At 41.7% G+C, this 21,888-nt stretch overlaps 1 long non-coding RNA gene across 1 annotated transcript; it reads right to left on the bottom strand.

Annotated features, from left to right (window-relative positions):
• Positions 1-997: 997 nt before the first annotated feature.
• On the bottom strand, positions 998-21,746 carry LOC120985950. Its single transcript, XR_005775608.1, has 3 exons — positions 21,735-21,746; positions 8,465-8,469; positions 998-1,136 (listed from the first exon to the last, which is right to left on the bottom strand). It is a non-coding gene; the product is annotated as an uncharacterized LOC120985950 (long non-coding RNA).
• Positions 21,747-21,888: the final 142 nt, after the last annotated feature.

The following is a 21,888-nucleotide window of genomic DNA, read 5'->3' as shown; positions in this document are numbered from 1 at the left end:
TGGATCTCAATGGAATCAATAGTCTGCTTGCTATCAGAGATAGCTTGAGTGAGATGTTCAATGGTTAATGTAATCAAATCCAGGGAACACTTGTTTAGAATGCTGGCAAACCGAGTACAATATTCGAGATTGTCACCAAACAGTGTAGGTCTAAGGTTCACACGGAGCCCTCGTGGTATACGTTGTGTGCGATAATACTCAGCAAGTGTAGCCGCGTGTAACTCTAGGGAAATTAAATGCTTTGATTCTCTTTCCAAATCACGACTTCTGAACTCACTGGATGGAACCTTCAAAAATTCAACAGATGAATCGACTTGCGCTACTATCCGGCGTGCTTGGTCGTCATCGTATCTAATAGTGTTCATTTGCAATGCTGCAGCTGGTTGCATGGTGTGCGTGCACGCTCCGAGAAGACGTAGAACTTGAAAATAGATGTGAAATATCCCCAATAGAGCAGAATACGACTCCTTAAAAAAAAACTCCCCCTAGTTATACAGTACCACCCTTGGATTAATCGCATAAGGGCAATGATTAATAAGCATTGGAATATTATAACTAGGTCTTATCCCCAGATTGCAGAATTTCAAAGTCCTCCGATGTTATGTTACAAAAGGGACAAAATTATTAGAGCAGATATAGGCACTGCCAAAAAGGGCCCCCGACAAATGATATTTTCTACTGTCAGGAAGGGCACCTTTTCTTGTTTAAGCTGCATTCACTGCTCTAGTATAATTAAAGGTCCTTACATTTCACACCCACATAGTGGGGAACAAATTCCTGTAAAGGGCCACTTTACGTGTAATAGTTCTTTTATTATATATCTACTGAAATGTCCGTGTGGACTCTGCTACGTAGGGGAAACCACAATGCGGATGAAGGATCGATTTGCCAAACATAAATCGACCATTCGCAATGAAAATTTACTATTACCGATTCCTTTGCATTTTTCGCAACAAAAACATAATGTGTCACAACCTAGGTTTCAAATCATTGAGGAGGTACTACCCCCTCGAAGGGGAGGTAATAGGGTGGAGTTACTATTGAAAAGTGAAGCCTATAGGATTCACCGCCTACAGACGATGACACCCAAGGGGTTGAATCGTGAGTACGCGGTGAGCAGTTTTCTATGAGAATGTCTATTGTGAATAATCATTCATTTATATTCGTATAGGTAATTATTTTTGTTTCTATATTTCCCATGTGTTTCCACAGTGTAATTGATATTTAACGATCCTCGATGATACAGAAGGATCGCATCTATTTTCTTTTTCTTGGATGTTAGTAAACATATTTTTGTTGCCTTGCCAACATGACGTCAGAATCAGATGACCCGAAAGCTTCTATCATGTGATGAGGGGCGGGCTATTTAAACATATGTTGATGTTCATTTCATTGCCACTTGCTGTCTGCATGAGTTTGACAAAGGCACTTGCATGTGCCGGAACGCGCGTAACCTCTATCCAAGAGTGGCGAATAAAATACTGATAATTACATCGCAAGGAGTGCCGGTTCTTTCTTCTAATCAAGCATCTGGGGGACACCCGTGGACCGTGCACTCACAACAGCAGTGCCGCGCGACATCTATTTTCAAGTGGTAAAATTGAGTCAAAAAAAATTCATTTTTATTTATTTACCAAAAATTTGGAAAAATTTGCAAATTTCCAAATTTCAATTTCTCTACTTTTGTAATACATAGTAATAACTTCAAAATAGTTATTACTTTACATTCCCCATAAGTCTTCTTCACATTTGGATCATTTTGTGAATGCCATTTTATTTTTTTGGGGACGATAGAAAGCTTAGAAGTTTAGAAGCAAATCTCCTAAATTCTGCAAAAAATCTGCAAAATTTCCAAAAAACACTTTTTAAGGACCAGTTGATGTATGAAGTCACTTTGTGAGGCTTACATAATAGAAACCACCCATAAATGGCCCCATTTTAGAAACTACACCCCTCAAGGTATTCAAAACTGATTTTACAAACTTTCTTAACCCTTTTGGTGTTCCACAAGAATTAATGGAAAATGAAGATGAAATTTAAGAATCACTTTTTTAGCAGATTTTCCATTTGAATCCATTTTTCCACTAACAAAGCAACAGCCAAACTCAATATTTATTACCCTGATTCTGTAGTTTACAGAAACACCCCATATGTGGTCCTAAACTGCTGTACGGGCACACAGCAGGGCGCAGAAGGAAAGGAATATATTATCACTAACCTACTACATAATTATTACATAATATTCGCTATATTGTATATATTCGTTTTTTAGAATATTCGTAATATTCTAAAAAACAAATATATATCAATATAGCAAATATTATGTAATAATTATGTAGAAAGTCAGTGATAATATCTGACACTGGAAAAGCTGGGTAATAACTCAGTGTAGATCGCGAGTTATTACCCAGCTTTTCCAGTGTTAGATATCATCCTAGTGTAGATCACGAATATTCTAATTTCCATGAAAAAGGCAACACTAAAAGGCTTGTCATAAGAATCAGTCTGATATTCTTGTCAGACTATAAAACCAATAGAGGGCGCTATTGAGTTATGAACATCGCCCTCTATTGGTTTCATAGTCTTCTGACAAGAATATTAGACTTGTCATAAGACTTTAAAACCGGGGGGCGGAGCCTGGATGCTGAAGTGGATGGCAGCGTGAAGCTTCAGCTCGTCCACACTTAGGCAATTGAAAGCCAGAAAAGAAGCAATACCCGACTAAAAATGGTTAAATACGGCAGAGATAGGGGTACAGACCCCTCGGATACCGCAAGATCGCATAAAGGGCAACAAGAAATGCAGAGATTCTTTAAGAAGAAAGCGGCTCACTCACCGGGCTTAAGCGCTAAGATGGCGGCGGCTGCAGCGCGGGCTTAAGAGGAAGAGGAATCGGAGGCAGAAAGCGCAAGAGATGAAGATACAGAGACCCAAGATGGATCTCCTGTCTCTAAAGCCTTCCTTACTAAGATACTAAGCCAAGCCCTAGAAAGAGCTATTTAGCCCGTTCTTACCAAGCTGTATGACATAAAAACGGATATAAGATATAGCGCCGTCCACACTAGCAAAAAGACGCATCCTGAAGCCCTTGCTAGACAAGCTGCAGAACCAGAAGATACCGTACACCTGGATGTACCCCTTCGGACTCTCAATTCTCAAGAATGGGAAGAGGATAATAATCCACACACCAGAGGACTTAAATAAAGCGTGGTCAGTTCTGGGACTTCAACCGGTTGAAATACCTACATGGATGCCTGTCATTCATCCATCATCACTACCAAGCCTACCAGCAATTGAACCCTGGAAGAAGGTATCCATGAGCAGGGCAGGCAAAGCAATGAGAAGCATCAGCAGATCATCCACTCTTCCACTGTGACTGCCTGAAGAAACGGACAACCCTTAGTTTTTCACTTAAGTGTGACCGTTCTAGATAGGCCCATTTCCCCTGACCTGAACAGGATAGGGGACTGTCTTATGGGCCTGAGATCTTCTACTACAATATAATGCACACTAACCCAGCTTTTCTTTCCTAGGTTGTGACACCAATTTGCAGAGAGGTTTAAAAAAAAGAAAAAAAAAGAAAAGTAATTTTTTCACCCTCTCAAAATATTATATTTTGTGTGGTGACTAAAAATACCTTAGTAAAGCAAGCCAGTTCCATATCTTTACCGAAGTCACGGCTTGTAGTCACATGTTGGCTAGCTAGTCCTTTTCAGAATGATCTTCTGATCGGGCCTAGTGGGCCTCCAGGAAACTGGGATGATATGGATGTAATGTTATGGTGACCTTTTTTGTTGTTTTTATCTGAGAAATGTTTTTGAATGTTTCGGGTGAATACAAAATGCTTGATCATAGTTCTGGCTTTCAGCCTGAGGTCGTTTGAAAGGTTTAAGTAAAATACAAACCCCTAATCTTCCCCCCCAATAATAATAATATCAATTGTTATTATTAGTACTAATATATCTGGGGCTTACGCATGGGATTAAGCCCTTGCCTGAGCCACAGATAGATCGGGGAAATAGCTGTCTAATGACGAGCTCTTCCCCTAACACCTAGTACCTTTAGGGGTCCTTTTTCTTTCTTAAGATAGACACGGCTGTGTCTATAGAGGTTGACGACATAGAATCTCTAATTAGAAACTAGTAAAACAACATACAGTTGACCTACTGTTAAAGTTCTATTGCTACTACTCTTGCAGTTTATACAGGTATTCGTGTTGTATTGTTAAAATTTCCTAATCCCTAACTCTTCACACCCAGTCCGATTCCTCTTTAACACCTGACACTCCAGAAATACCAGAGGAGATCCTCTCAGTAGACTATCACGATTTATATCGACAACTTAGCTAAAGAAGTCAATTATGAGTGACCTAAAAATCACATTTAATGTTAAAGGGTTAAACTCACCTGCCAAACGCAGCCAATTAATGCTCACACTTAGAAAACTCCATTCCCACATTATATTTCTCCTAGAAACACACTTTCGCCAAGGTAAAATACCAAAACTACAGTCTCATCTATACAAGCAATGGTTTCACAGCACGCATCCTAACTCTGCTTCCAAAGGAGTTTTGATTGCCTTTCATCATACCATTCCGTTCACCATTAAGCAACAACTTGCAGACGCAGAAGGCAGAATGCTGTTACTAAAGGGGGACATAGGCAGTCGCAGATTCACTTTTGTGAATTTGTATGCTCCCAATACAGCCACAGTCCTTTGGCTAATGAAAAGCTTTGACACAATTAAAATATTTGCAGAAGGTTACATAATACTGGGAGCTGATCTTAACTTGACTCTTAACCCCCTGATAGACTCGTCCACAGCGAAAACACATATCTCGCAAAAACACATAGGTAAACTACATAAAAAACTACATGAACTACAATTGGTAGACGTATGGAGATGTCTTAACCCCACAGTCAAGGACTTCTCCTTCTACTCCAACCCACATAAGTCCTTTCAGAGACTTGACTACATACTGACCTCTGCTTCTCTTTTGCCTCTCTTTAGCGCCGCTGGGATAGGAAAATCACGATTTCTGATCATGCCCCTTGCATGGCGAATTTCACCCTGGCCTCCCTCCCAGGAGAGACTGGAATTGGAGGCTGAATGAATCACTCCTGAACAACAAGCAAAATCTGGAACAGGTTAGATCTCATTTGGAGACCTTCTTCGCTGTCAACTCTCCTGCACACAGCAAACGCACAGTTATCTGGGAAACGCACAAAGCATACATTAGAGGGATTTTCATAGCTTTAGGTACCAAGGTTAAAAAAGATCAACAAAAAGAGGTAGACTCACTTCTTGCCCAAATAGCAGCACTAGAGAAACTAAATAAACAATCTGAGAGTAGGGCTTTCCAGGAAGATCTGAAAAATCTTAGAATTAAACTACACAACCTTCTAGCCCAAAAGACCGCAAAACAGTTGTTATATTTTCAACACAAAATATACGCACATGGTAACAAAGGAGGAAAAATGATGACATCACTACTCAAAAAAACCAAACAGGTGACACATATACCCAAAATAAAGAATGCAGATGGTAACACCCTCGCGGAGACCCCGGCTATAGCAAAAGCTTTCCAAGAGTTTTATGCAGCGTTATATAACCTTAACAAAAATGAAAGCGAGGATGGCTCAAAAATGAGACAAGGAAACATTACCAAATTCCTGAGTTCCCTAAATCTTCCTTCCCTCTCACCTGAAGGAGCCTCCTACCTAACAAGCCCAATCTCACCTGATGAGATTAAACAAATAATAAACAGCTTCCCTCCGGGAAAAAGCCCAGGTCCGGACGGGCTTCCCCTGGCCTATTATAAAAAGTTTGAAGATATTCTTATTCCCAGGTTCACAGAGGTTTGCAATTCACTTATACAGGGAGAATCATTGAAGAGACAAACACAGGAATCCTTCGTCACTTTGATACACAAAGAGGGTAAAGATCCGGAACATTGTGGCAGCTATAGGCCCATTTCTCTACTAAACCTTGATCTTAAAATATGGGCGAAAATATTGGCTACTCGTCTAGGCGGTTTCCTCCCAGACTTGATAGGACCTGAACAGGCGGGGTTTGTGAGGGGGAGAGAGGGGAGAGACAACTCTCATCGAGTATTTCATGCCATACATATAGCATGAACGAGAAAGCTGCCACTAGTATTACTAGGAATAGATGCTGAAAAGGCATTTGACAGAGTAAACTGGAAGTACATGAGAGCAACTCTCAGTAAATTCGCCCTACCTGAGGCTTTTATTGATGCTATCTTTACTTTATACGAACAACCAAATGCTAGGTTGAGAGTTAATGGCACACTCTCACCAACATTCGACATCACAAATGGCACTAGACAGGGCTGTCCTCTCTCCCCCTCATTATTTATTCTAGTAGCCGAAACGCTTCTACATGCGATTAGACAGGACACAAATATTACAGGGGTCAAGTTTGGAGAGAAGGAGCTTAAATGCACAGCATTTGCTGATGATCTCTTATTCCTTATAACAAATCCAAAAGTAGGATTAAACAACTTGGAAAGAAAACTTGAGCAATATAGCAAACTCTCAGACTTCAAAGTGAATACTACAAAGTCGGAAATTCTCAATATAACACTCCCTGAGGACACAGTACTACAACTTAAAAAAACATCCCCCTTCTGCTGGTCAAAAGGACCTATAAAATACCTGGGAATTAAAATCCCACAGAATTTAGATGATTTATTTAAATATAATTTTCTGCCACTAAAAGAAGACATCAAGCAATTGCTCCAAAAATATAATATACCCTTTCTGACATGGATGGGCAGGAAAAATGTTTTAAAGGCTTACGTAATACCCAAGATCCTCTACACTATGCAGATGGTCCCCATTCACATCTCTCGGCGATTTATTCTAGACTTGAAACGTTTGTTCTCTAACTTCCTATGGTCGAGGAAGAGGTCTCGCATATCATACAAAGTCCTAATAAAAAACAGAGAGAGGGGAGGCCTCGGACTACCGGATGTAGGTACTTACTATAAATCGATACAGCTTAATAGATGGTTAGAATTAGCAGACCCAAAAAGACAGAAAGATGTTAGAGAATTGTGTGAATACAGTGTAGGGGATCTCTTTCAAAAATACCTCTGGCTCCCGAATAAAAAAGCAGATAAAACAGACAACATAGACCCTTTATTTAAAGGGGTGTATGAGATGTGGTGCTCAGAAAGGAGTTCTTTGGCCCCTACCCAATCTCCACTGATGTCAATGAATCTCCTTCCAGATCTCTTGGAAACACCAATAAAAATATTCCCAGAAGTGTGGTCTTCCTTTGCGCAGATTAAAGTAGGAGACTTTATGAGAGACACAGAACATTATTTAAAGGAAATTATCACAGAACCAACTAGAATGTCCCCAATCTTTTTCCTAACAAACTCACATATAAAATCTGTGTGCAGGAGAGCGGCAGGGAAATACCGGTTCCTGAGGCGCCTTACTGACTTAGAGTCATTGCAAGAAGCAACCTAGGTGAAATGAAGAGGGGTATCTGAGGTCTCTGGGATTCTGGGAGGTCAGAGTGAGATCATAAAACCGCCATACTTATTGGCATGGGAAAAAGAATTAGAGATTGTACTCTCAGAACAGGAGACTAAACAAATATTAGCAAAATCACATGGATTCACGCAATGTGTTCGTATGCAAGAGAATCATTTTAAACTGCTCAAGAGGTGGTATAGAATGCCTGAGTTCCTGTTCAAGAGAGGTCTTTCTGATTCCCAGCGGTGCTGGAGATGCGAAGGAGGGGAAGGTTCTTTATCACACATCTGGTGGTCCTGTCCCCAGATTAGAAAATACTGGGAAGAGGTAAATAAGGCGGTTAAAAAAATAGCACTACCTGACTTTGAAATCACTGTTGAGATGATAGTCTTGTCAAAACCTTCCTCCCTATACACTCCTTCAAAGAAAAAACTTAATAACACATTTATTAGCTATAGCTAAAGCACTGGTTGGACACAAAACCTCCCACAATCCAAGAATGGAAAGCCAAGGTAGACCAAATCTACAATTTTGAAGAAATGACTAGCTGGATAAACAGGAGTCATGATAGGTTCCTCAAGATATGGAAATTATGGGAACTGGTGAAAGCTGATGGTTAGGGCGTTGCTAAAAAGTATGACAACAGGGATATTTTGATAATAATCAGTAGTTAAGATTGTCAAACCAATCTAATACTCATTGAATGACTAGACATCAGCTTTCTGGAGATGCAAAGAGGTTTCGAATACATTCATTCCCCCCCTACCCCCACCCCCCAAAACTTCTTCATCCCTTCCCCTCCATACACCCCCCTCCACTCCCCCCCTCCCCCATTAATTTTTGTGTGTTGATTACTACAACTATCACTGGACAAGTCGCTTTATTGGTCCAGAATGTTATGTATAGGAAATTAGCAATTCGAGGCCATATTAAAAATGTGCTTCGATGAGTTTCACTCATGCTTGTTGATACAGCAACTCGTTCCTATAACAAATGTTAGTTCTGACTGTTATTTGTACTGTCGTTAGAATAATATTGATTAGATTGTCTCTGAAATCAACATTGTCATGGATATAAATACTGAAAATACAGTATATATAAATAAATAAGACTGTAAAACCAATAGATGGCGCTGTTCATAACTCCATAGTGCCATCTATTGGTTTTCATAGTCTTATGATAGCTGAAAAACAAGGCTCATTTGCATGTCTTTCCCATAAGCCCATGTTTATGCAAATACGTTTTTACATGATAAAACTGTATAGGAAGGTTATTGAATATTATGTTAGGACAATCTGAAAACTTTTTGTCACCCTAATAATATTGATCTAGGTGTGCAGGTCCACCCAAGCCATCCAACAGATGTCAAATAACCTTGAGGTTTACTGGTTCTCACTCAGATAAGAGCTGGTTTGGAATATCTCATAGTGCACAAGGCTGCCATTGTAAGGTATGCTGGCTGTTATCTGTCTCATGGATGGATGGCTTGTACAGTCGTGGCCAAAAGTTTTGAGAATTATATAAATATTGGAAATTGGAAAAGTTGCTGCTTAAGTTTTTATAATAGCAATTTGCATATACTCCAGAATGTTATGAAGAGTGATCAGATGAATTGCATAGTCCTTCTTTGCCATGAAAATTAACTTAATCCCAAAAAAACCTTTCCACTGCATTTCATTGCTGTCATTAAAGGACCTGCTGAGATCATTTCAGTAATCGTCTTGTTAACTCAGGTGAGAATGTTGACGAGCACAAGGCTGGAGATCATTATGTCAGGCTGATTGGGTTAAAATGGCAGACTTGACATGTTAAAAGGAGGGTGATGCTTGAAATCATTGTTCTTCCATTGTTAACCATGGTGACCTGCAAAGAAACGCGTGCAGCCATTATTGCGTTGCATAAAAATGGCTTCACAGGCAAGGATATTGTGGCTACTAAGATTGTACCTCAATCAACAATTTATAGGATCATCAAGAACTTCAAGGAAAGAGGTTAAATTCTTGTTAAAAAGGCTTCAGGGCGTCCAAGAAAGTCCAGCAAGCGCCAGGATCGTCTCCTAAAGAGGATTCAGCTGCGGGATTTGAGTGCCACCAGTGCAGAGCTTGCTCAGGAATGGCAGCAGGCAGGTGTGAGCGCATCTGCACGCACAGTGAGGCGAAGACTTTTGGAAGATGGCCTGGTGTCAAGAAGGGCAGCAAAGAAGCCACTTCTCTCCAAAAAAACATCAGGGACAAATTGATCTTCTGCAGAAAGTTTGGTGAATGGACTGCTGAGGACTGGGGCAAAGTCATATTCTCCGATGAAGCCTCGTTCCGATTGTTTGGGGCATCTGGAAAAAGGCTTGTCCAGAGAAGAAAAGGTGAGCGCTACCATCAGTCCTGTGTCATGACAACAGTAAAGCATCCTGAGACCATTCATGTGTGGGGTTGCTTATCATACAAGGGAGTGGGCTCACTCACAATTTTGCCCAAAACACCCTCCAACAGCAACTTCTTCCAACAATCCAACAACAGTTTAGTGAAGAACAATGCATTTTCCAGCGCGATGGAGCACCGTGCCATAAGGCAAAAGTGATAACTAAGTTGCTCGGGGACCAAAACGTTGACATTTTGGGTCCATGGCCTGGAAACTCCCCAGATCTTAATCCCATTGAGAACTTGTGGTCAATCCTCAAGAGGCGGGTGGACAAACAAAAACCCACTAATTCTGACAAACTCCAAGAAGTGATTATGAAAGAATGGGTTGCTGTCAGTCAGGAATTGGCCCAGAAGTTGATTGAGAGCATGCCCAGTCGAATTGCAGAGGTCCTGAAAAAGAAGGGCCAACACTGAAAATACTGACTCTTTGCATAAATGTCATGTAATTGTCGATAAAAGCCTTTGAAACCTATGAAGTGCGTGTAATTATATTTCACTACATCACAGAAACAACTGAAACAAAGATCTAAAAGCAGTTTAGCAGCAAACTTTGTGAAAACTAATATTTGTGTTATTCTCAAAACTTTTGGCCACGATGGACATACTTACCTGGCTTTTGGCATATAGCCTTTGTGTGGTTGTCTATTGCATGTCGTATATAATAGGAGTCTAAGACGCATCCAGCTATCCTCTTAATGCTGTTGCCAAACCATTTTGATGGGGTTTCCATAAATTTCTAACCTTTTTTTATGAACCAGACACCCTCTTGTCTTCCGAGCAGGGAGTGCCTGGGTGTCTCCCATTGACTCCCATTGTATTAAATTGTATTCGAGCACCCAAATTATTCGGCCGAGCACTCGGGTCTGCCGAGCATAGCGATGCTCAAGCCGAACAGGTATTCGGTCGAGCGTGCTCGCTCATCACTAGTTAATATGTCTTATGGAATTAATTTTTTTGTTATATTCTTTAATAACGTTGGCTGTGGCCTAATTTAACCATTTATATTATGTGTCCAGGTTTCAGATTTTATTTTTTTGTTTATGAGGTTAAATTACTGGGGTGTGTATATATATATATATATATTTATTTAATCACATGCAAATTAAGTGGGGGATGTATCTAATGTAATAAAGGACAGGGCCTTTTACTGACACACACACGTATATACACTGCTCAAAAAAATAAAGGGAACACTTAAACAACACAATGTAACTCCAAGTCAATCACACTTCTGTGAAATCAAACTGTCCACTTAGGAAGCAACACTGAGTGACAATCAATTTCACATGCTGTTGTGCAAATGGGATAGACAACAGGTGGAAATTATAGGCAATTAGCAAGACACCCCCAATAAAGGAGTGGTTCTGCAGATGGTGACCACAGATCACTTCTCAGTTCCTATGCTTCCTGGCTGATGTTTTGGTCACTTTTGAATGCTGGTGGTGCTTTCACTCTAGTGGTAGCATAAGACAGAGTCTACAACCCACACAAGTGGCTCAGGTAGTGCATCTTATCCAGGATGGCACATCAATGCGAGCTGTGGCAAGAAGGTTTGCTGTGTCTGTCAGCGTAGTGTCCAGAGCATGGAGGCGCTAACAGGAGACAGGCCAGTACATCAGGAGACGTGGAGGAGGCCATAGGAGGGCAACAACCCAGCAGCAGGACCGCTACCTCCGCCTTTGTGCAAGGAGGAACAGGTGGAGCACTGCCAGAGCCCTGGAAAATGACCTCCAGCAGGCCACAAATGTGCATGTGTCTGCTCAAACGGTCAGAAACAGACTCCATGAGGTTGATATATGAGGGCCTGACGTCCACAGGTGGGGGTTGTGCTTACAGCCCAACACCATGCAGGATATTTGGCATTTGCCAGAGAACACCAAGATTGGCAAATTCGCCACTGGCACCCTGTGCTCTTCACAGATGAAAGCAGGTTCACACTGAGCACATGTGACAGACGAGACAGAGTCTGGAGACGCCGTGGAGAACGTTCTGCTGCCTGCAACATCCTCCAGCATGACCGGTTTGGCATTGGGTCAGTTATGGTGTGGGGTGGCATTTCTTTGGAGGGCCGCACAGACCTCCATGTGCTCGCCAGAGGTAGCCTGACTGCCATTAGGTACCGAGATGAGATCCTCAGACCCCTTGTGAGACCATATGCTGGTGCGGTTGGCCCTGGGTTCCTCCTAATGCAAGACAATGCTAGACCTCATGTGGCTGGAGTGTGTCAGCAGTTCCTGCAAGACGAAGGCATTGATGCTATGGACTGGCCCACCCGTTCCCCAGACCTGAATCCAATTGAGCACATCTGGGACATCATGTCTCGCTCTATCCACCAACGCCACGTTGCACCACAGACTGTCCAGGAGTTGGCAGATGCTTTAGTCCAGGTCTGGGAGGAGATCCCTCAGGAGACCATCCGCCACCTCATCAGGAGCATGCACAGACGTTGTAGGGAGGTCATACAGGCACGAGGAGGCCACACACACTACTGAGCCTCATTTTGACTTGTTTTAAGGACATTACATCAAAGTTGGATCAGCCTGTAGTGTGTTTTTCCACTTTAATTTTGAGTGTGACTCCAAATCCAGACCTCCATGGGTTGAAAAATTTGATTTCCATTTTTTTTTTTTGTGTGTGATTTTGTTGTCAGCACATTCAACTATGTAAAGAACAAAGTATTTCAGAAGAATATTTAATTAACTCAGATCTAGGATGTGTTATTTTTGTGTTTTGTGTTAGCGAGGTAGAGATGTACGATGTAACCTGCTGATTTGCTACCTGTCACACCAGGTACTAGGTAATAAATTGTAAAGGGATTAAATACTTATTTGTATAACTGTATATGTACATTACATGCAGAGTGTTGGCGATAGATACAAAAGTAATGTAAGCATTTTACCTTGACATTATCTGTCCCGGATCTTTGTGATCCACTCCAAATTCCTCCTCTTCAAATCCGACCACTTTTTTAATATGGCCATTTGAGGGTACCTGACCTTAATATTTGTTTTGAGCTCGGAACAGAGCTCCTTTACAATGGCCTGTTTCTCTGCCTGGACCCGGGTGCGGTTATATCCCCACTCCAGAATGCGCTGCAGGATAAAGACACAAGCATATAATCCCAGTTTTGTTTAATACAAATATTGAAAATAATGTCCTCAACAAAACATCTAACAGTATTTAAGTGTTTGAAGGGGAAATATTAGATTTAATGTTACCGTTATAAGATCGGATTGTATTGTGATTGTATGTTTGTGGGGTCTGAGCAATCGGATATTGTAGAGATGTACCTGTCTAGTGAAGTGATGGTATGGTATGGGGTGTAAAGCTAGTTCGCCTCCCCGTAGTGCACCCTGGGTAACTCTAAATGAACCAGCAAATAGCTGGTGGTAAGACAAAGAAAGCTTCTCCTGAGTCCTGACCAAGAGGACGTAAACTCTAATCTATAGACTATGTGTGTGTGTGTGTGGGGAGGATATTTGAGAGATATTTCTATGCTGCCCATACGTACAGTGCAGACCAAAAGTTTGGACACACCTTCTCATTCAAAGAGTTTTCTTTATTTTCATGACCATGAAAATTGTAGATTCACACTGAAGGCATCAAAACTATGAATTAACACATGTGGAATTATATTCATAACAAACAAGTGTGAAACAACGGAAAAAAAATCATATTCTAGGTTCTTCAAAGTAGCCCCCTTTTGCTTTGATTACTGCTTTGCACACTCTTGGCATTCTCTTGATGAGCTTCAAGAGGTAGTTCCATGAAATGGTTTTCACTTCACAGGTATGCCCTGTCAGGTTTAATAAGTGGGATTTCTTGCCTTATAAATGGGGTTGGGACCATCAGTTGCGTTGAGGAGAAGTCAGGGGGATACAGAAGTCAGGTGGGGTGCTGCGCCAGATGACCTGGCCTCCACAGTCACCGGACCTGAACCCAATCGAGATGGTTTGGGGTGAGCTGGACCGCAGAGTGAAGGCAAAAGGGCCAACAAGTGCTAAGCATCTCTGGGAACTCCTTCAAGACTGTTGGAAGACCATTTCAGGGGACTACCTCTTGAAACTCATCAAGAGAATGCCAAGAGTGTGCAAGGCAGTAATCAAAGCAAAAGGTGGCTACTTTGAAGAACCTAGAATATGACATATTTTCAGTTGTTTCACACTTGTTTGTTATGTATATAATTCCACATGTGTTAATTCATAGTTTTGATGCCTTCATAGTCATGAAAATAAAGAAAACTCTTTGAATGAGAAGGTGTGTCCAAACTTTTGGTCTGTACTGTACATGCTACAGACATAGTGCTGTGATGTTACAACAATACTTAGTGCACCAATCAGTAATATCTACTTAGAACTGATAAAAAGTGAAGTTGTATGTATTGCGAAAAATATATTCGCATCATAAGTGGTGATTTTTCGCAATCGAGAATATTTTATAGCACTCTATCTGCATATAAAATGATTGGTCTGACATGCATGTGAAATGTAATCAAATACACTGGTGTAATTTGAAATTAGGTATCTAAAGAAGAATAATAGATAGTGGCTCACCTGGCTACTTCTCATGTACAGTCAGGTCCATAAATATTGGGACATCGACATTTTGGCTCTATACACCACCACAATGGATTTGAAATGAAACAAACAAGATGTGGTTTAACTGCAGACGACTGTCAGCTTACATTTGAGGGTATTTACATCCAAATCAGGTGAACAGTGTAGGAATTACAACAGTTTGCATATGTGCCTCCCACTTGTTAAGAGACCAAAAGTAATGGGACAATTGGCTTCTCAGCTTATCCATGGCCAGGTGTGTGTTATTCCCTCATTATCCCAATTACAATGAGCAGATAAAAGGTCCAGAGTTCATTTCAAGTGTGCTATTTGCATTTGGAATCTGTTGCTGTCAACTCTCAAGATGAGATCCCAAGAGCTGTCACTATCAGTGAAGCAAGCCATCATTAGTTGAAAAAAAAAAAAAAAAAACATCAGAGAGATAGCAAAAACATTAGGTGTGGCCAAAACAACTGTTTGGAACATTCTTAAAAAGAAGGAACTCGGAATGGACGTGTGAAGGACGGCTCCCATGCTCGCATAACCCTCACAGCACTGTGTCTTTAGCCCACTGGAACCCAAAATGGTTAAAATCGGGGGACAAAAGCCCACAGACTAATCGAGTACCAATCGCTCCCAGAACCAGGCCGGAGAGATGGAGAGATATGTTAAGAAGACAGCCGCAGCGACAGTGAGCCGCGAATCTAAGATGGCGCCCGGCACACCACGCTCAGCACACAAGCTACCAACAGCGTCTGGCGAGGATAAGGTAGGAGAGGACCCCAGCGATGCAGACTGCTTGCCCATATCTAGAACCTTCCTAAAGGAGGCCTTAGCAGAAGCACTGGGTCCCCTCAGTATGGATATCTCCTTAATAAAAGAAGATGTCAGGCACATAGGCAGAAGATTGGAGGCTTTGGAGGAATCGCAGGTCGCAATCCTACAACACCAGTCGGAAGTCTCATCATGCTTGTCCCTAGCTCAATGCCATATTAATTCCCTATATACAGCCATGGAAGATCAAGAGAACAGGAGCAGGCGTAACAACTTACGCTTTAGAGGCATTCCGGAATCTATCTCGACCATAGACATTCCGGAAACAATAACTCAGATATGCCTGAAAATTCTGGGACCAGAATCGACACATGGAGTTCTGCTAGAAAGAGCCCATAGAGCTCTCAGGCCAAAACCGCAAGCGAATGAGCCCCCCAGAGACGTCATTTGTAAATTTTTACACCTTCCTGTAAAGAAGGCCATACTGGCTAATGCTAGGAACTCTAGCTCCGTTGAGTGGGAAGAAAATACTATCATCATATTCCAAGACCTGGCACAGTCAACTCTTAAAAAACGCAAAGCCCTGAGACCCCTTACAGAATGGCTGCGACAGCACAGAATTATATACAGATGGACTTTCCCGTTTGGAATATCGTTCCTGCATGATGGTCGTCACATCCACATATCTTCCTTTGCTGACTTGGATAAAGCCTACGACCTTCTTCAAATTGCTCCATTGCCTATTGAGAACTGGGACGTTGCCCAAAATCTGAGCTCCCTACCTAAACTCCCCCAGGTGACCCCCTGGGAACCTTTGGGTACTCCAAAACCCCAAAGAAGTAAAAGGGGAAATTCCTTCTCCACTCCCAAACGCCTGACCATGGTGGAGAAGTAAAATGTTTTGTTTTCCTTAAATCTAGGTGGACTCTATACAGCAATATGGGAGATATACAGATTTCAAGCTAATGTTAGATTGTTTTTTCATGTGATGACTCCTTGTATACTGGACGGAGGGCCGAGCGTCCATTGCTCTCTGCCCAGTATATGACGAAACAGTAGGGATCTTTTTCATGAATTTCCCATCTGTTATAAGATTAGTTCAGTCACATGGCCAAATACCAAGATCAGCCTAATTTCAGTATATATGTGCAATCCCTTATAATGGTTGCAGTGCAAGGCACTCAAAACTGCCCGCCACTATCTTATAATAATCCACTTTATCGTCTCCTCTAAGTAAAGTGTTTTGTTCTTCTTTAATTTGGGTGGACCCTGTTGAGTAGTATGGGAGACGTACAGATCTTTAGCTAAAGCTATACAGGGAGTGCAGAATTATTAGGCAAGTTGTATTTTTGAGGATTAATTTTATTTTTGAACAACAACCATGTTCTCAATGAACCCAAAAAACTCATTATTATCAAAGCTGAATATTTTTGGAAGTAGTTTTTAGTTTGTTTTTAGTTTTAGCTATTTTAGGGGGATATCTGTGTGTGCAGGTGACTATTACTGTGCATAATTATTAGGCAACTTAACAAAAAACAAATATATACCCATTTCAATTATTTATTTTTACCAGTGAAACCAATATAACATCTCAACATTCACAAATATACATTACTGACATTCAAAAACAAAACAAAAACAAATCAGTGACAATATAGCCACCTTTCTTTGCAAGGACACTCAAAAGCCTGCCATCCATGGATTCTGTCAGTGTTTTGATCTGTTCACCATCAACATTGCGTGCAGCAGCAACCACAGCCTCCCAAACACTGTTCAGAGAGGTGTACTGTTTTCCCTCCTTGTAAATCTCACATTTGATGATGGACCACAGGTTCTCAATGGGGTTAAGATCAGGTGAACAAGGAGGCCATGTCATTAGATTTTCTTCTTTTATACCCTTTCTTGCCAGCCACGCTGTGGAGTACTTGGACGCGTGTGATGGAGCATTGTCCTGCATGAAAATCATGTTTTTCTTGAAGGATGCAGGCTTCTTCCTGTACCACTGCTTGAAGAAGGTGTCTTCCAGAAACTGGCAGTAGGACTAGGAGTTGAGCTTGACTCCATCCTCAACCCGAAAAGGCCCCACAAGCTCATCTTTGATGATACCAGCCCAAACCAGTACTCCACCTCCACCTTGCTGGCGTCTGAGTCGGACTGGAGCTCTCTGCCCTTTACCAATCCAGCCACGGGCCCATCCATCTGGCCCATCAAGACTCACTCTCATTTCATCAGTCCATAAAACCTTCGAAAAATCAGTGTTGAGATATTTCTTGGCCCAGTCTTGACGTTTCAGCTTGTGTGTCTTGTTCAGTGGTGGTCGTCTTTCAGCCTTTCTTACCTTGGCCATGTCTCTGAGTATTGCACACCTTGTGCTTTTGGGCACTCCAGTGATGTTGCAGCTCTGAAATATGGCCAAACTGGTGGCAAGTGGCATCTTGGCAGCTGCAAGCTTGACTTTTCTCAGTTCATGGGCAGTTATTTTGCGCCTTGGTTTTTCCACACGCTTCTTGCGACCCTGTTGACTATTTTGAATGAAACGCTTGATTGTTCGATGATCACGCTTCAGAAGCTTTGCAATTTTAAGAGTGCTGCATCCCTCTGCAAGATATCTCACTAATTTTGACTTTTCTGAGCCTGTCAAGTCCTTCTTTTGACCCATTTTGCCAAAGGAAAGGAAGTTGCCTAATAATTATGCACACCTAATATAGGGTGTTGATGTCATTAGACCACACCCCTTCTCATTACAGAGATGCACATCACCTAATATGCTTAATTGGTAGTAGGCTTTCGAGCCTATACAGCTTGGAGTAAGACAACATGCATAAAGAGGATGATGTGGTCAAAATACTCATTTGCCTAATAATTCTGCACGCAGTGTATTGTTCTCCTTTTGATGACTCCTTGTGTGCTGGTCGGAGATCTGAGCGTACATTGCTCTCTGCCCAGTATATGACGATGAATCAGTAGGGATCTTTCTCATAAATTTCCCATCTGTCATAAGGTTAGCTCAGTCATAGAGCTAAATATTAAGTTCAGGTTACTTCCAATATATATTTGTACGCTCCCGTGCTATGGTAGCAGCTCAAGACACTCAAAGCTATCCGCCAGTATCTTATAATACTCCACTTTGTCCTCAAAGATCCCCCGATTGTAACACTGATATTACGTTAATATCACCAATATCAAAATGTTCCAGTCTATTTGGTACTACAGAGGGTAGTGCTTATGGGTACTTTACCCTCTTCCCCCCCCCTACATGATGCCTAGGAAAAAAGGCACAATTGTTATGTTCTATCTGGTACGGATGATGTTTATTCATCCCTTACCTCCACTTATTGTTTTATTTTGTGTTTCTAATTGTTATTGTTTTGACAGGTACTATAAAAGTTACCAAATACTCACTCAAATGAACATAAGGATGTCTTCATGGATTCAGGACCCAAAATCTGAAATTCCTCCTTCTGTCTGGATGCTGGTGGTCTTCTCTCGTGGCCGCACTCCCTCCTCCGCTTTGCTCCTGGTTGGTCAGAATTTCTTTGCTATTACATCCAGAACCCCTCCCCCTCTCCTTGTTGAGACATGGTGGATTTTAAGCTAGTCTCTTTCAATGTCAAGGGGATGAGGTCCCCCTCCAAGAGATCCCAGATTTTCTCTCTCTTACACAAGGAGAGGTGTTCTGTAATCTTTTTGCAGGAGACACATTTCAAACATGGGAGCTACCCTAACCTTTCCCACTCCAAATATCCGAGCTGGTATCACTGTGGTGCTGGGGGTGTGGCCTCGAGGGGAGTCAGCATTGGCTTTGGTAGGGGGTTCCCTTTTCAGTACAAATCGCATGTTCAATACCCGGAAGGCCGATACCTAATCCTCATAGGCCAAATAGGGCAATCCATCTTTACCTTTGCTAACTTATACGCCCCAAATGTAGACCAAAACAACTGGCTCACCCCAGTAATTTCTCTTATAGAAAAACACAGAGAAGGATTTCTGATCATGGCAGGTGACCTTAACGTGGCTTTAAATCCCTCATTAGACACCTCCTCTAAAAAGTCCCCATTATCAGCAAAAACTCTTAGTCTGATACACACAAAACTTCATAACCTGGGAGTCTTAGATGTCTGGAGATGCCATAATCCTGATGCGATTGATTATTCCTTTTATTCCCCTGCTAACAAATCTTATAGCAGAATCGACTACATTTTAATCCCAAAAGAAAAATTACAATTCTGCTCATTCCCAAAAATTGAAAACATTACTCTATCCGACCATGCCCCAATCTTTTGTGAAATCCGCTCAGACCAGAAAACCAATAGACAAACCAACTGGAGGTTCAATGAGTCCCTTTTAAACAATGCAAAACATACTTCTCTTATCTCCTCTTACCTTGAGGAATATTTTCTTACAAACGCTACGCCTGAGATTTCTCCTCAAACCCTATGGGACGCCCATAAGGCGTATGTTAGAGGCAGACTGATTGGTCTTTGCTCCTTCCTGAAAAGGGAATCAGAGAAAAAACTTAATGACTTACTATCAAAAATCCACTTAGCAGAAAAGGCCCACAAACAATCCATGTCAGATTCACTGCTAGCGGAACTTTCTACCCTTAGAGCTCAACTAAAAAACCTTTTAAACGAACGCTCAGCCAAACTTTTTCTGTCAATACAACAGAAAATTTTTGCCCACGGCAATAAAGCCTCCAGATTCGTCATGAATCGCATTAAACATAGGAGAAGTTCCCGCTATGTTCAATCCCTCAGGTCTCAACAGGGTAACCTTTTGTTCAAAGCGGAAGACATAGCAGATCAATTCAGGATATTCTACAACTCCCTATACAACCTAAAAGTCCCAGATCCACCCGATCCCTCCACTTCTAGAGAAACCAATATTAACTCTTTTCTTGACACACTTGACCTCCCAACCTTAACCTTAAAACAGCGGGATTCCCTGGCCAGGCCTTTCACTACCCCAGAATTAGAAGCCGCCATTAAATCTACCCCCAGGGGTAAATGCCCCGGCCCGGATGGTCTCCCTATATCATACTTTTTTGCTTTCAAAAACATACTCCTACCACATCTGCTCCCTGTCTGCAATTTAGCCATGTCCAATTTACCACTTTCACATGATATGACTAGAGCCACTATAACAATAATACCCAAGGAAGGCAAAGACCATACACTATGTTCCAATTATCGTCCAATTTCTCTCCTCAATGTAGACCTTAAACTTATAGCTAAGATGCTAGCCACTAGGCTACAAAGCTTTCTACCCAACTTGATACATCCAGACCAAGTAGGCTTCGTAAAGGGGAGAGAGGGGAAGGATAATACCACAAAAATATTAGACTCCTTGTTTTATGCTTCCCATAAACATGTTCCCTTGGTCCTGATTGGCACGGACGCCGAGAAAGCATTTGATAGAGTAGACTGGCTATATATTAGACTAACTTTGTCGAAATTTCAGCTCCCAGAGTCATATATCAATGCAGTATTTGCAATGTATACGCACTCCTCGGCGTCCGTGTCGGTCAATGGAATACTATCATCCAGTTTTTCCTTAAGAAATGGGACGAGGCAAGGGTGCCCCCTTTCCCCCCTTTTATTCGTACTCGTGATGGAATCCCTTCTACAAGCCCTTAGACAAAACAGTGACATTAGTGGTCTGAAAATAGGTTCTCGAGAATATAAATTAGCAGCATTTGCCGATGACTTACTGATCACCACTACTAATCCACACAAATCCATGCCCAAGATCCTGTCGACACTTAACCTTTTTGGATCCTTATCAAACTTTAAAATTAATCCTTCAAAGTCCCAGGTCCTTCATATAGGCCTCTCGCCCGCTAGTGTCTCCTCTCTCAAAGTAAACTCCCCATTCAATTGGCAAACCCAACAATTAACCTACTTGGGAGTCAAACTCTCTCCACATTTACCTGATTTATTTCGATTAAACTACATGCCCCTTTTAATAGCTATGCAGACACAGATGAATTCCCTAGACTCACAATACCTCTCCTGGTTTGGTAGAAAAAACATTTTCATGTCTCTGATCATGCCCAAACTCACGTACCTGATGCAAGTCCTACCCATAGAAATACCCAAATCATATTTCTCCTCTCTTAATAAATACATACGCAAATTTATATGGCAAGGCAAGAGTCCTCGCATCTCCTTTGATACTTTGACCAAACCCAGAACTTCAGGGGGCATTGGTCTCCCCGATCCGGAGACTTATATGAACGCTATCCAATTATCCAGAATTATTGACTTAATTAGGGAACCTGGTCACAAATCCTGGCCAGAGTTGGAAAATGCCCTTCTTCCATCTTCTATTAGGGCACTTATATTAGCCAATAAATTACTGCCTCAACCTAGCCTCATTTCAAACCCTATCACACGTAACACCCTAAAGGTCTGGAGGAAGTTCACTTCCAATCCTGGAGGTCCCTTGCTCCCTTCACCTCTTCTACTTATTAGAGACACAATTGATCTGGCACCCAAAGAATTAAAGGATAGCTGCCCTTCAGCCATAAGGAATTCAACAATTGCCGCGTCACAACTTATAGATAAAGATGGTTGTGTTGTTTCGGACTCTGAAATAAACACAAGACTGGACACGCAGATTCGCAATCCAATA

Source organism: Bufo bufo, chromosome 1 (assembly GCF_905171765.1).
Source record: "Bufo bufo chromosome 1, aBufBuf1.1, whole genome shotgun sequence".
Classification (NCBI taxonomy): Eukaryota; Metazoa; Chordata; class Amphibia; order Anura; family Bufonidae; genus Bufo; species Bufo bufo.
This window is presented reverse-complemented; position numbering and strand designations above follow the sequence as displayed.